The sequence below is a fragment of the Anomaloglossus baeobatrachus genome, chromosome 1 (genome assembly GCF_048569485.1).
Source record: "Anomaloglossus baeobatrachus isolate aAnoBae1 chromosome 1, aAnoBae1.hap1, whole genome shotgun sequence".
Lineage (NCBI taxonomy): Eukaryota > Metazoa > Chordata > Amphibia > Anura > Aromobatidae > Anomaloglossus > Anomaloglossus baeobatrachus.
This window is the reverse complement of record NC_134353.1, coordinates 385,875,984-385,889,649: the sequence shown is the minus strand read 5'-3', so window position 1 is coordinate 385,889,649 and position 13,666 is coordinate 385,875,984. Positions and strand designations below refer to the sequence as shown.

Sequence of the window (13,666 nt, the reverse complement as noted above, 5' to 3'; positions counted from 1 at the left end):
GGTTTTTAGGAGCGACAATTACTGAGAAGTCTGACACTATCAGACACTGCTGACTGACGTGTATTATACACTAGACTTGTGCGTTATATAATAGTTTGTGCAAAACGCGCACCTGTACCCTGCCACCGACTGCCACACACGTGCTGTTTTTAAATGCAAGCACGGACGCAATAAGAACCTAACTGGTTTTTAGGAGCGACAATTACTGAGAAGTCTGACACTATCAGACACTGCTGACTGACGTGTATTATACACTAGACTTGTGCGTTATATAATAGTTTGTGCAAAACGCGCACCTGTACCCTGCCACCGACTGCCACACACGTGCTGTTTTTAAATGCAAGCACGGACGCAATAAGAACCTAACTGGTTTTTAGGAGCGACAATTACTGAGAAGTCTGACACTATCAGACACTGCTGACTGACGTGTATTATACACTAGACTTGTGCGTTATATAATAGTTTGTGCAAAACGCGCACCTGTACCCTGCCACCGACTGCCACACACGTGCTGTTTTTAAATGCAAGCACGGACGCAATAAGAACCTAACTGGTTTTTAGGAGCGACAATTACTGAGAAGTCTGACACTATCAGACACTGCTGACTGACGTGTATTATTATACACTAGACTTGTGCGTTATATAATAGTTTGTGCAAAACGCGCACCTGTACCCTGCCACCGACTGCCACACACGTGCTGTTTTTAAATGCAAGCACGGACGCAATAAGAACCTAACTGGTTTTTAGGAGCGACAATTACTGAGAAGTCTGACACTATCAGACACTGCTGACTGACGTGTATTATTATACACTAGACTTGTGCGTTATATAATAGTTTGTGCAAAACGCGCACCTGTACCCTGCCACCGACTGCCACACACGTGCTGCTTTTAAATGCAAGCACGGACGCAATAAGAACCTAACTGGTTTTTAGGAGCGACAATTACTGAGAAGTCTGACACTATCAGACACTGCTGACTGACGTGTATTATTATACACTAGACTTGTGCGTTATATAATAGTTTGTGCAAAACGCGCACCTGTACCCTGCCACCGACTGCCACACACGTGCTGTTTTTAAATGCAAGCACGGACCCAATAAGAACCTAACTGGTTTTTAGGAGCGACAATTACTGAGAAGTCTGACACTATCAGACACTGCTGACTGACGTGTATTATTATACACTAGACTTGTGCGTTATATAATAGTTTGTGCAAAACGCGCACCTGTACCCTGCCACCGACTGCCACACACGTGCTGTTTTTAAATGCAAGCACGGACGCAATAAGAACCTAACTGGTTTTTAGGAGCGACAATTACTGAGAAGTCTGACACTATCAGACACTGCTGACTGACGTGTATTATTATACACTAGACTTGTGCGTTATATAATAGTTTGTGCAAAACGCGCACCTGTACCCTGCCACCGACTGCCACACACGTGCTGTTTTTAAATGCAAGCACGGACGCAATAAGAACCTAACTGGTTTTTAGGAGCGACAATTACTGAGAAGTCTGACACTATCAGACACTGCTGACTGACGTGTATTATTATACACTAGACTTGTGCGTTATATAATAGTTTGTGCAAAACGCGCACCTGTACCCTGCCACCGACTGCCACACACGTGCTGTTTTTAAATGCAAGCACGGACGCAATAAGAACCTAACTGGTTTTTAGGAGCGACAATTACTGAGAAGTCTGACACTATCAGACACTGCTGACTGACGTGTATTATTATACACTAGACTTGTGCGTTATATAATAGTTTGTGCAAAACGCGCACCTGTACCCTGCCACCGACTGCCACACACGTGCTGTTTTTAAATGCAAGCACGGACGCAATAAGAACCTAACTGGTTTTTAGGAGCGACAATTACTGAGAAGTCTGACACTATCAGACACTGCTGACTGACGTGTATTATACACTAGACTTGTGCGTTATATAATAGTTTGTGCAAAACGCGCACCTGTACCCTGCCACCGACTGCCACACACGTGCTGTTTTTAAATGCAAGCACGGACGCAATAAGAACCTAACTAGTTTTTAGGAGCGACAATTACTGAGAAGTCTGACACTATCTGGACTGTTTTACACTGTGTACACCAGCCCCAGATATGATGAAGGCTGGTATACGGTCACCACTACCCTGCCTGCCTGCCTGTATACTGCTACAATAGTCCTGACAAGGACTCTTCTGGTCACTAGCCTGTATTCCGACCTGGCTATACCCTGCCTGTATATAGCAACAATAGTCCTGAGAAGGACTCTGCTACTGTACTCCGACCTGGCTATACCCTGCCTGCCTGTATACAACTAGAATAGTCCTGAGAAGGACTTCTGGTCACACTGTTTGCAGCCCTGCTCCGGAACTAACTATAAAGGGCCGCAAAGCTTTCCCTGAATCAGCGACACTCTCCCTGCACTGACTGTCTGGATAGTTGTGAGCAGAGCACAGCGCGCCGGCCGGTATAAAGGCTCGGTCACGCTGTGCAGGCCGGCCAATCACTGCAATTCCACAACTAACAGGGCTGTGGCATTGCAGTGGTCTGCCAGCCAATCCCTGCATGAGGGCTGGCTCTCAAAAGAGCGCCAACATGCAGAAATGAAGACCACGAGTACAGCACGAGTATCGCGAGATTACTCGGTCCCCGCCGAGCAGCCCGAGTACAGCGATACTCGTGCGAGTACCGAGTAGTTACAAGCATGCTCGCTCATCACTAGTGATTAACACGTTCAGGCGAAATTTCTCTGGTGCTCGTCTTGAGTAACGAGCATAATGGAAGTCAATGCGAAACTCAAGTGTTTTTTCAGGCAGACACCCTGGGGAGGTCTGAGGGGGCCTGGAAATCATTGAAATGGATGCAAACATCGCTCAAATGGAATAGGAACAGCATGGAGAAGATGAATTTAAGGGACAAAATGTTAGGAAACATTGTTTACTATCTAATGACATGTTTCTAAAGGCTACTTTACACACTGCGATATCGGTCCCGATATCGCTAGTGTGCGTACCCGCCCCCATCTGTTGCGCGACATGGGCATATCGCTGCCCGTGCCGCACAACATCGCCCAGAGCCGTCACACATACTTACCTGTCCGGCGACGTCACTGTGACCGGCGAACCGCCTCCTTTCTAAGGGGGCGGTCCGTGCGGCGTCACAGCGACGTCACTGAACCGCCGCCCAATCGCAGCGGAGGGGCGGAGATGAGCGGGACGTAACATCCCGCCCACCTCCTTCCTTCCGCATAGCGGCCGGGAGGCAGGTAGGGAGACGTTCCTCGCTCCTGCGGCGTCACACGCAGCGATGTGTGATGCCGCAGGAACGAGGAACAACCTCGTTACTGCTGAAGTAACGATTTTTGGGAATTAGGACCCGTGTAGCCGATTAGCGATAAATCACGCTTTTGCGACGATTTTACATCGCTGAACGCTGTTACACAAAGCTATATCGCTAACGATTGCGGAAGTGCGTCACCAAAACCGTGACCCCAACGACAAAATTCGGGCGATATCGCAGTGTGTAAAGCCCGCTTAAGGCAAATTTAACTAGAGAGAAAAACCACCTCCTCCACCCCTTTGGATATATTCACACTTAGGCTATGTGCCCACGCTGCGGATTTTGCGCGGATTTTGCGCGGATTTTGCCGCGGATTTGCCGAAAATCTGCAGCAGCGGCACTTCCAAGCCATTTCAATGGCATTTTGGAAATGCTGTGTCCATGCTGAGGATTTTTCCGCTGCGGATTTGCCGCGGATTTTGATCCGGAAAAATCTGCAGCATGTCAATTGTTTGGTGCAGATTTGGTGCGGATTTTTGGTTTTGAATGGGGAAAAAAAAAAAAAATCCGCATCAAAATCCGCGGCAAATCCGCGGTAAATCCGCGGATTTTCAGGCAGAAAAATCCGCAGGTACATTCTACCCTGGACACATAGCCTTAGCCTTCTGTCAAAAGCGCAGCAGTTTCCTATTTTAAAAAAATAAAAGTTTCCCATTTTAGTTTGGCAAAATAAACAATTGTGTGCTTTAGCTTTATGAACTCTTATAACTTTTGCTGGAACTGTAAAATCAGCTTTTAATTTAAAACAAACCCATTAAAAATCACTGCCAAATAATGCAGCAAAAATGCAACATTTGAACATAGCCTTCATAACCAGGCCATCGCTCACCATATTTCCCCATCGCCTATTATGACTACAGAAGATAACCTACTATAGTGCAGGGATGTCAATCTCAAATACACAGAGGGTCAAAATTAAAAACTTGGACAAAGTCGCCAGCCAACCTAGTTGCAGGCCCCATATAGTCCTCAAAACAGAAAAAATATGCCCCACATAGTCGTCCAAACATAATAATGAGCCCCACATAGCCCTCCATACAGAATAATGTTCCCCAAATACTCCTCAAAACCGAATAATGGGCCCCACATAACCCAACATACAGAAAAAAATGGTCCCCACATAGTTCTCCAAACAGCTAAATGAGCCCCACATAGCCCTCCATACAGAATACTGGGCCTCACATAGCCTTCCAAACAGAATAAAAGGCCCCCAATGGGCCCCACATAGCACGCCATACAAAATAGCATCACGGGCTAAATAAAATCGGCTTGCGAGCCAGATTTGGCTCACGGGCCAAAGTTTGACATATGTGGTATAGGGGGGAATAAAAAAACACCCACCTGTAGTCACCAGTAAATGTAATTTTAATATTTTAATACCTTATCTGGGCATGTGGTATGTGTGACATGGTCAGACACATCCTGTTTAATTTATGAAGAAGGGACTCTGAAATTCACAAAGCCTATGTGGTACAATGCAAGAACTGCTAAAAATTAGAAGGAAGAGGAACTCTGATACAGCCTGTATTATACATAAATAAGGGCCTCATACCACCTTGCTAAGTGATATAGTAAGAATGGTCTGGGGTATGAGCGTTTTTGTTGTGCGCATGCAGAAGGAACAGTTTCCCTTCCTTAACTATTTTGACCCGTGCTTGCGCCATTAGCAGCACATCCACTTCCCAGTCCCTTACCACATGTTTGACGAGTATTTAATTACGGGGGAAGCTAACAGCGGTATTAATAGGTATATGGTGAATATATCTGCAGTCAGTGCAAGGCTTAGCCAAAATAAGCATGAGGAATGGCAATACAGCCAGCAACAGACAGAGGATAGACTAATACCATATTTCGTTCCATTTTGAATACACTCTAAATTATTAACTCTAAAACTGGCAAAGGATATGCTGGCAGTGTGAGGCCTAGTCAAAATGACTGACGTACAGGCAAGGTTATGGGACATGAGGTTGTGTGAGGCGGGAACCCAAAATAGTGAAGCTGGGAATCAAGTACCGAGGAATGGCCGCTAACAGTGCGTTGTGGAAATCCTCATTCTGGGCTAAACTATGCTTTGTTCATTTTGATAAGAGTCAGCCTGTCAGCATTGTTAGTTGTCAAGCGGATGCGCCGATAGGTTATTATGCCGCCTAAAAACTCGCTTAGATAAATGCTAGCGGACGGGCATTCCAACACCTCCAAGGTGTAAAGAGACAGTTCATGCCGTGTGTCCAGCTTGGATACCCAATAGCATGGCACAGAGGAATCAAGGAGGATGTTGCTACGGTCAGTTATGTAATCCTTCATCATCTTCCAAAACTTTTCCCTCCTTATCAGAGAACCAAGCACATTAGGGAATGGGCGCTGGGAGGGGCTAATGAAACTGTCCTAATCCCTGAGAATTCAGGGACACATTGGGATTCCTCTCTTCTCTTGTTGAAGTCAACCGCAGCAGTGAGATAGACAGGAAGCAAAACCTGATGGCTAGATGATATCTAGATTAAATATGATCATTCACCTTTTATGGCAATTCTGCCCCCAATGGAGCACCTCTCCAGAGTTCCAGTCCAGAACTGGTTCATGAGTACGGAGCCAAGGCAGGCCCAGGAGAAGTGGGTAAGACAGGTTGGGAGGCACCAGGAAGCAGATCCTCTCTTAATGTCAAGTTCCCACGTGCAACTCCACAGGTTCTGAAATTAAGCGTATGGGTTCAGACGAGAGTACTTCATTGACATAGGACACCGACAAGGGACTCTGGAGGCATTGGATGGGATTCTTGTACCGATCACCCAGCCTGCTGAATGAAGTTTCCATCAGATCCATATCAAGATGGGATGTCTCAGAGAACTAAATTCCTCTATAAGATATGGAAACGGACAGAGTAAATGAAGAAGAGAGATTGTTTTCACTGTGGGAGGCCCCACCTACCAGGGCAGGAACGGGCTCAGGTATGGACAGGCATCGCAGAATCTCTAGGGCTGACAGGTGCAGACAAAATGGCTGGTACAGACAGGATGGCAGATGAAGGCAGGTACAGATGGCATGGTAGACACTGACAGGTACGGATGGATTGGCAGATACTGACACGTATGGGACACAGGTACGAATAGTGGGCAGTGAAAAATGGGACCTGACAACTAGATAGCTAGACGGACGTTAGCTGACTAACTGACCATGTTGCTTAGGCCCCTCCCTTAGTGGGAGGATGCCTTAAGTACCTAGTGCCTCTCAGCCATAGGCACTTCCAGGTAAAATGGTGCCAGCCCTTAAAGAGCAGAGAAGGTGCTTACAAGCCCTAAGCGCACTCCTGGGAGACCTGTGCGGCATTTGCAGAACCCAGGAGCAGGAGGCTATAGAAAACCCATGTGGAGGACCGTGGAGAAGTGAGGCAGGGTATGGTCCGTTTGTGGCAGTAAGTCATCTGGCGTCACTGCTGGAGAAAGGCAGAACAGTGCAAGGACACCAGCGCTACACCCAGACCTTTGATAGTGTTTCCCTGCCTCTATTGGTCCTGCTATGTGTCTCCCTCCTCTTTACTCTTTGACTGTCTAAAGAGCTCTGACCTCTGATACCAGTAATTTTTAGATGAGAATTTTTTGACCAATTCATCAACTATGACCCTTTTAGTAGCCCTCTTGACATGAGAGGGTCCCTGGAAAGTAAGCTGGACATGAAGTCTGCTATGTGTGCCAGACTCCTAATAGCCAAGACTTCCCTGTCCCTAATAGAGGAACTACTATACATCTCCTCCTCTCCTTCTCTTCTTCTCCAGGCCATTCGCGTTGAACAGATGGAATAATGTTGTTGTGTTGCACACCAAGCTGCGGCGTCTTCTTGGATGCCTCCTGGGACAATTTCCCCCTATGCTCGGCCTCATGCGGTTTGCTTCCTTGATTCTCAGGTACTGACCCGAACATCTAGGTGTTTTCAGCCTAATTCCTGGGTTGTGCCTTCTGAGCATGCTCAGCCTGATAGTCTCAATTCTGAGAATAAAGCCTCCGTCACATTTAACGACTTACCAGCAATCCCGAAAGCGATATGACCTGATAAGGATCGCTGGTAAGTCGCTGGGAGGTCGCTAGTGAGATGTCACACAGTCAGACCTTACCAACGACGCAGTAACGATCAGCAACCTGTATAACGATGAGTGACCTGTATAGGAGGTCATTGGTAGATGTCAAACACAGGGATGCGTCCTGCCTAGCAGGACATCGCCTTTGAAGAAAATGGTCCAGACCATTCGGCAACAACTAGAGATCTCACAGCAGGGGCTTGATCGCTGGTAGGTGTCACACATAACGAGATCGCTGGCGAGATCGTTGCTGCGTCACAGAAATAGTGATACAGCAACGATCTCGTTAGCGATCTCGTTGTGTGTAACGGGGCCTTAAGTCTGTGGTTCAGGCTTAGTGCATCAGGTGTCCAGATGACGTGGCGCAATCCCATTGGCCGTGGTGACATCACAGATGATGTGGCATGATCCCATTGGCATAGTGACATCACAGATGACGTGGCATGATCCCATTTGCCTAGTGACATCACAGATGTGGCACAATCCCATTGGCCACAGTGACATCATCAGTGACGTGTGGTCACATGGAAGACCGCTTATTGGTTATGGTTTGGGCGGGCCATAGGGATCCCCATCTTGTGGGTTGTCCTTAGGTTTTAATAAGCCTTGGGAACCCACATGGCCGCGCTCAGTCATCTTCATATGTGGTGCAGCAAGCACTTACCACATTAGTACAGAGCCAGGCGTCGAAGTCGTCTGGGACTGATACAGGGTTAAGAGGCAGGTGTAGGGCGACGCGTCATGGTCACATAAGACTGATTTAGGGTCAGTTTCCGGTTAGGCAGAGCTTCTGGGCTACGCTAGTACTGGGTTCACTGGTGGTTAGCCGGTGGAACTCCACAGTAGCCCTTGATAGGAGCTAGTGACCTCATTGACTCCTCTACACACCGTTTGAGTTTCATCCATTGTGGGATACGGTTAGTGTCCACTAAATGCACCCTATTCGTACTGTGTACGCCACATATATATTTGCTTCTGTGAAGTAACAGAAGTGATAAGTTGTAATCTGATGCTGTGAAATAACAGTGATCGGTAGAGTTTATATTAGAGCATCCGTGTGATCTGTAACACGAGATCTCAGGCCTTGGCGCCCTGTGCAGTAACAGAGTTGCCTTTACTATAGCTATACCCCATACCTCTCTGTGTTATAATAGAGTTCATGGTCTTACCTTTACTTTCCTCCCTGTGAGTTCTTTAACTCTGATATTAGTAGCATTTGCCTAGTTGCAGTTCAGGCACCTACAGTGCCTACAAGTAGTATTCAACCCCCTGCAGATTTAGCAGGTTTGATAAGATGCAAATAAGTTAGAGCCTGCAAACTTCAAACAAGAGCAGGATTTATTAACAGATGCATAAATCTTACAAACCAACAAGTTGTGTTGCTCAGTTAAATTTTAATAAATTTTCAACATAAAAGTGTGGGCCAATTATTATTCAACCCCTAGGTTTAATATTTTGTGGAATAACCCTTGTTTGCAATTACAGCTAATAATCGTCTTTTATAAGACCTGATCAGGCCGGCACAGGTCTCTGGAGTTATGTTGGCCCACTCCTCCATGCAGATCTTCTCCAAGTTATATAGGTTCTTTGGGTGTCTCATGTGGACTTTAATCTTGAGCTCCTTCCACAAGTTTTCAATTGGGTTAAGGTCAGGAGACTGACTAGGCCACTGCAACATCTTGATTTTTTCCCTCTTGAACCAGGCCTTGGTTTTCTTGGCTGTGTGCTTTCGGTCGTTGTCTTGTTGGAAGATGAAATGACGACCAATCTTAAGATCCTTGATGGAGGAGCGGAGGTACTTGGCCAAAATCTCCAGGTAGGCCGTGCTATCCATCTTCCCAGATGGCCAGGCCCCTTGGCTGAGAAAAAGGCCCACAGCATGATGCTACCACCACCATGCTTGACTGTAGGGATGGTATTCTTGGGGTCGTATGCAGTGCCATCCAGTCTCCAAACGTCACGTGTGTGGTTGGCACCAAAGATCTTGATCTTGGTCTCATCAGACCAGAGAACCTTGAACCAGTCTGTCTCAGAGTCCTCCAAGTGATCATGAGCAAACTGTAGACGAGCCTTGACATGACGCTTTGAAAGTAAAGGTACCTTACGGGCTCGTCTGGAACGGAGACCATTGCGGTGGAGTACGTTACTTATGGTATTGACTGAAACCAATGTCCCCACTGCCATGAGATCTTCCCGGAGTTCCTTCCTTGTTGTCCTTGGGTTAGCCTTGACTCTTTGGACAAGCCTGGCCTCGGCACGGGTGGAAACTTTCAAAGGCTGTCCAGGCCGTGGAAGGCTAACAGTAGTTCCATAAGCCTTCCACTTCCGGATGATGCTCCCAACAGTGGAGACAGGTAGGCCCAACTCCTTGGAAAGGGTTTTGTACCCCTTGCCAGCCTTGTGACCCTCCACGATCTTGTCTCTGATGGCCTTGGAATGCTCCTTTGTCTTTCCCATGTTGACCAAGTATGAGTACTGTTCACAAGTTTGGGGAGGGTCTTAATTACTCAGAAAAGGCTGGAAAAAGAGATAATTAATCCAAACATGTGAAGCTCATTGTTCTTTGTGCCTGAAATACTTCTTAATACTTTAGGGGAACCAAACAGAATTCTTGTAGTTTGAGGGGTTGAATAATAAATGACCCTCTGAATAAATGTTTCACAATTTAAAAAAAAAAAAAAAAAAAAGAAATAACATTCTTTTTTGCTGCAGTGCATTTCACACTTCCAGGTTGATCTACAGTCCAAATGTCACAATGCCAAGTTAATTCCAAATGTGTAAACCTGCTAAATCTGCAGGGGGTTAAATACTACTTGTAGGCACTGTATCTACCAGCAGCAGCTATAACATCACTTCACCGTGGACCCTGACTTCTGATAGGTGTATTTCTCCATTTATTAGTCTATCAGCCAGCCATACCATAACAGTAGTGCAGGCAATCATCTCCTGTTCCTACTCCTCAGCTTCCTTCTCTTCATTATCCCCCAATCCGGGCTGTGAGGATGAGACGACACTGGGGTGGGTAGTATCACCCTGTGTATTTTCCTCCTCAATCTCCACCTGTTCAGACGCAAAGTTACCTCTTTCATTTTGAGCAGCGAACATTTCAGTAGACACAGAGACGGGAGGGGTGGAAGAACTGGAGTACGGGGTGGAGGAAATCATGATGGAACTGTGACCCACAATTCTAGGTGTTGGTAGGATGCGTGATGTTCCAGGCTACAAATCACTTACTTGCTTGCCAAATTCAGGACAAGCGGTGGCGTTTTTTACGCCATAAACCTTTATTCAGTCCCTTACAGGAGTGAGATTTGTGGCAAGCTGCACACCCTGCCATCAGTACAGGAGTGAAAAATGTCAGCCTTGATAGATCGGGGCCTATGTGTCTGTTACAAAGAGCAGGAATAAGTACACAACTCAAAGATGTGTTACCATTGTATATTTAGGAGGGAGAAAGCAAAAAAAAGTTTAAAGGATTAAAGGTCGATTCACATTTTCATTTGCACTTTTTGTATAACTTTTAGTGTTTTTAACCATATTTCATTTTCAGTTGATTATTCATTTTAATTTGCACCTTTATTTCAAGTTTATCTTCCATGATATTGTCTGCTTTTAGTTATGTGTGCCATTATGTTTGATGTTTCCAGATGTTTGTGCCTGATTCATCAATTGCGACTTTTTAAAAAGATGCCAACATTTTTGCAAATGTTCTCAAGTCTCCATGGAAAAAAAACTTTTATATGGCAGACAATTTGGGGGAAATTACTTTCTGCATTGAGAAGTCACAAAGATGGTTAAATGCAAAAAAAGAGCATATTTGCCTTATGAATCGAACATGCCATTTTGAATAATTTGGCCTCAAAAAAAGCAACGAATATCAAAAGACAAAAAGAAAAAAGAAAAATGACCTTTAAGAAACACAAATGCTGAGTCGTTGTCTAAATGTAACATAGGACATACAGAATAACAAAAATTAACAGAATAAAACTTATGGGGCTGAACAGAGATGACTGGTAACTGCTCAGCAGTGGCAACATATTTACCTGGTACCAGTGTAAAGTGCCGGAGAGAGGCAGTCGTAGGGGAGGGTCATGGCAGACCTCAACCCACCCCAGCACAGTAAAGACATGGGTAGTACAAAGTGATGAGTGAGCACTACCATGCTTGGGTGATCGGTACTCATAACGAGCAGTCGGATGCTCGGACAGGCTCGGACTCGTGTATCGAGTATAATGGAAGTCAATGGGGCAACGCAAGCATTGGTTTCATGCTGCCTTTCATGGCCGTAGGCGCCCTACCCTGTTAGTCAACATAAGGTTATAACGGTTGAAAATAATAAAATGATTTGTCCTACTCCCACTTCAAAAGGCTAATCTATGCTTCTTTATTAGGTAATTTTGGCCATCTCAAAAGAATGTGGATTCTCTGCAGTCTCCCTTTTCTATTCTGTAACTTTATGTTCTACAGATGAGAAATTGAGTTGTAGGCCAATATGGTACATTTAAATCCACTCTGTCAAAGAACCTCCCTTTCGCACCTTATATTTTATTCATCACATTAAGTATTTTGTGTTATTTAGTTCTTTGAGGTAGTATATTAAAAATGGAAAGTTGGTGATTCCTGTTAATGAAGGTGAGGAAGTAAAGAAATTTCACATGCCTTGAGAAATTCAACTAAGGGCTCACTCAGACATCAGTTTTACTGGTACGAGTGCAATCCGTGTTTTGCACTCATACCTATGATCGCCTATGGGGTATTTTACATGTTCGATTTTATTTTCCCTTGGACCGCATAAAAGAGACTGTTCCACTTTTAGTCCAAGTCTTGGATTAACCCCTTCAGCCCCGGGGCACTTTCCGTTTTTGCGTTTTTGTTTTTTGCTCCCCTTCTTCCGAGAGCCGTAACTTTTTTATTTTTCTGTCAATCTTGCCATATGAGGGCTTGTTTTTTGTGGGAGAAGTTGTACTTTTAAATGAAACCATAAGTTTTACCATTTGGTGTACTGGAAAACAGCAAAAAAAATTCCAAATGCGGAAAAATTGCAAAAAAAAGTGTGATGGCACAATAGTTTTTGGGATATTTTATTCATGGTGTTCACTATATTGTAAAACTGGTGTATGGGGTGCATGATGCCTGAGGTCAGTGCGAGTTTGTAGACACCAAACATGTATAGGTTTACTTGTATCTAAGGGGTTAAAAAAAATTCACAAGTTTGTCCAATAAAAGTGGCGCACGTTTTGCGCCATTTTCCGAAACACGTAGCGTTCTTATTTTTTGGGATCTATGGCTCAGTGACAGCTTATTTTTTGTGTCTCGAGCTGACGTTTCTAATGGTACCATTTTTGCACAGATGCTACGTTTTAATGCCTGTTATTGCATTTTTTGTAAAACTTGTGGCGACCAAAAAAACGTAATTTTGGCGTTTGGAATTTTTTTGCCACTACCCCGTTTATCAATCAGATTAATTGATTTTATATTTTGATAGATCGGGCATTTCTGAACGCGGCAATATCAAATATGTGTATATTTATTTATTTTTTAACCCTTTAATTTTCAATGGGGGGGAAAGGGGGGTGATTTGAACTTTTAGGTTTTTTGTTTTTTTTTATTTTTTAAAACTTTTTTTTTAATTTACTAGTTCCCCTAGGGGGCTATAGCGATCAGCAATCCGATCGCTCTCATCTATCTGCTGATCACAGCTATACAGCTGTAAACAGCAGATACAGTCACTTTCTGTTTCCCTCTGCTCCGTGCTGAGGGAAAACGAAAGTGAAACATCATAGCTGCAGGCGTCATCACATGACCCTGTGCTACGATGGCAACCACCGATAGTCACGTGATCACGCACTTGACTTCCGGTGGGGGCGGTGGTAAGTAAAAAACATGGCCGCGCGCAAATAGATCTTGTTGCCAGACTTTGGCATCAAGATTTAAGGTGTTAATGGCCGCGGGTGGAAGCGATTCCACCCGCGACTAGCAGGCACACATGTCAGCTGTTGAAAACGGCAGGGGGCGGGGCTTAACGGGACATGCTCCATGACGGATATATCCGTCCATGGTCGTGAAGGGGTTAAATTCGCCAATGCAAGTCTATGGGTCCGAGAAAAAGAAATCGGCTAGCACATGCATGTCATCTGTGAGCTGTCCATTTTTCTTGGATTGTTTGAAATGAAAAGTCTTCATGTTTTTCTATTTTTCATCGAGAAACCAAACTCTGATTGTAAAAGCTGAAACTCTGACCAAACTGTGGTG

The 13,666-nt window shown here is 45.0% G+C and overlaps 1 protein-coding gene across 1 annotated transcript in view; it reads right to left on the bottom strand.

Annotated features, from left to right (window-relative positions):
• The window catches only part of ZAP70 (zeta chain of T cell receptor associated protein kinase 70), a 216,483-nt gene that overhangs the window by 12,829 nt on the left and 189,988 nt on the right, over positions 1–13,666 (bottom strand). The gene's annotated exons all lie outside the window — the stretch shown is intronic.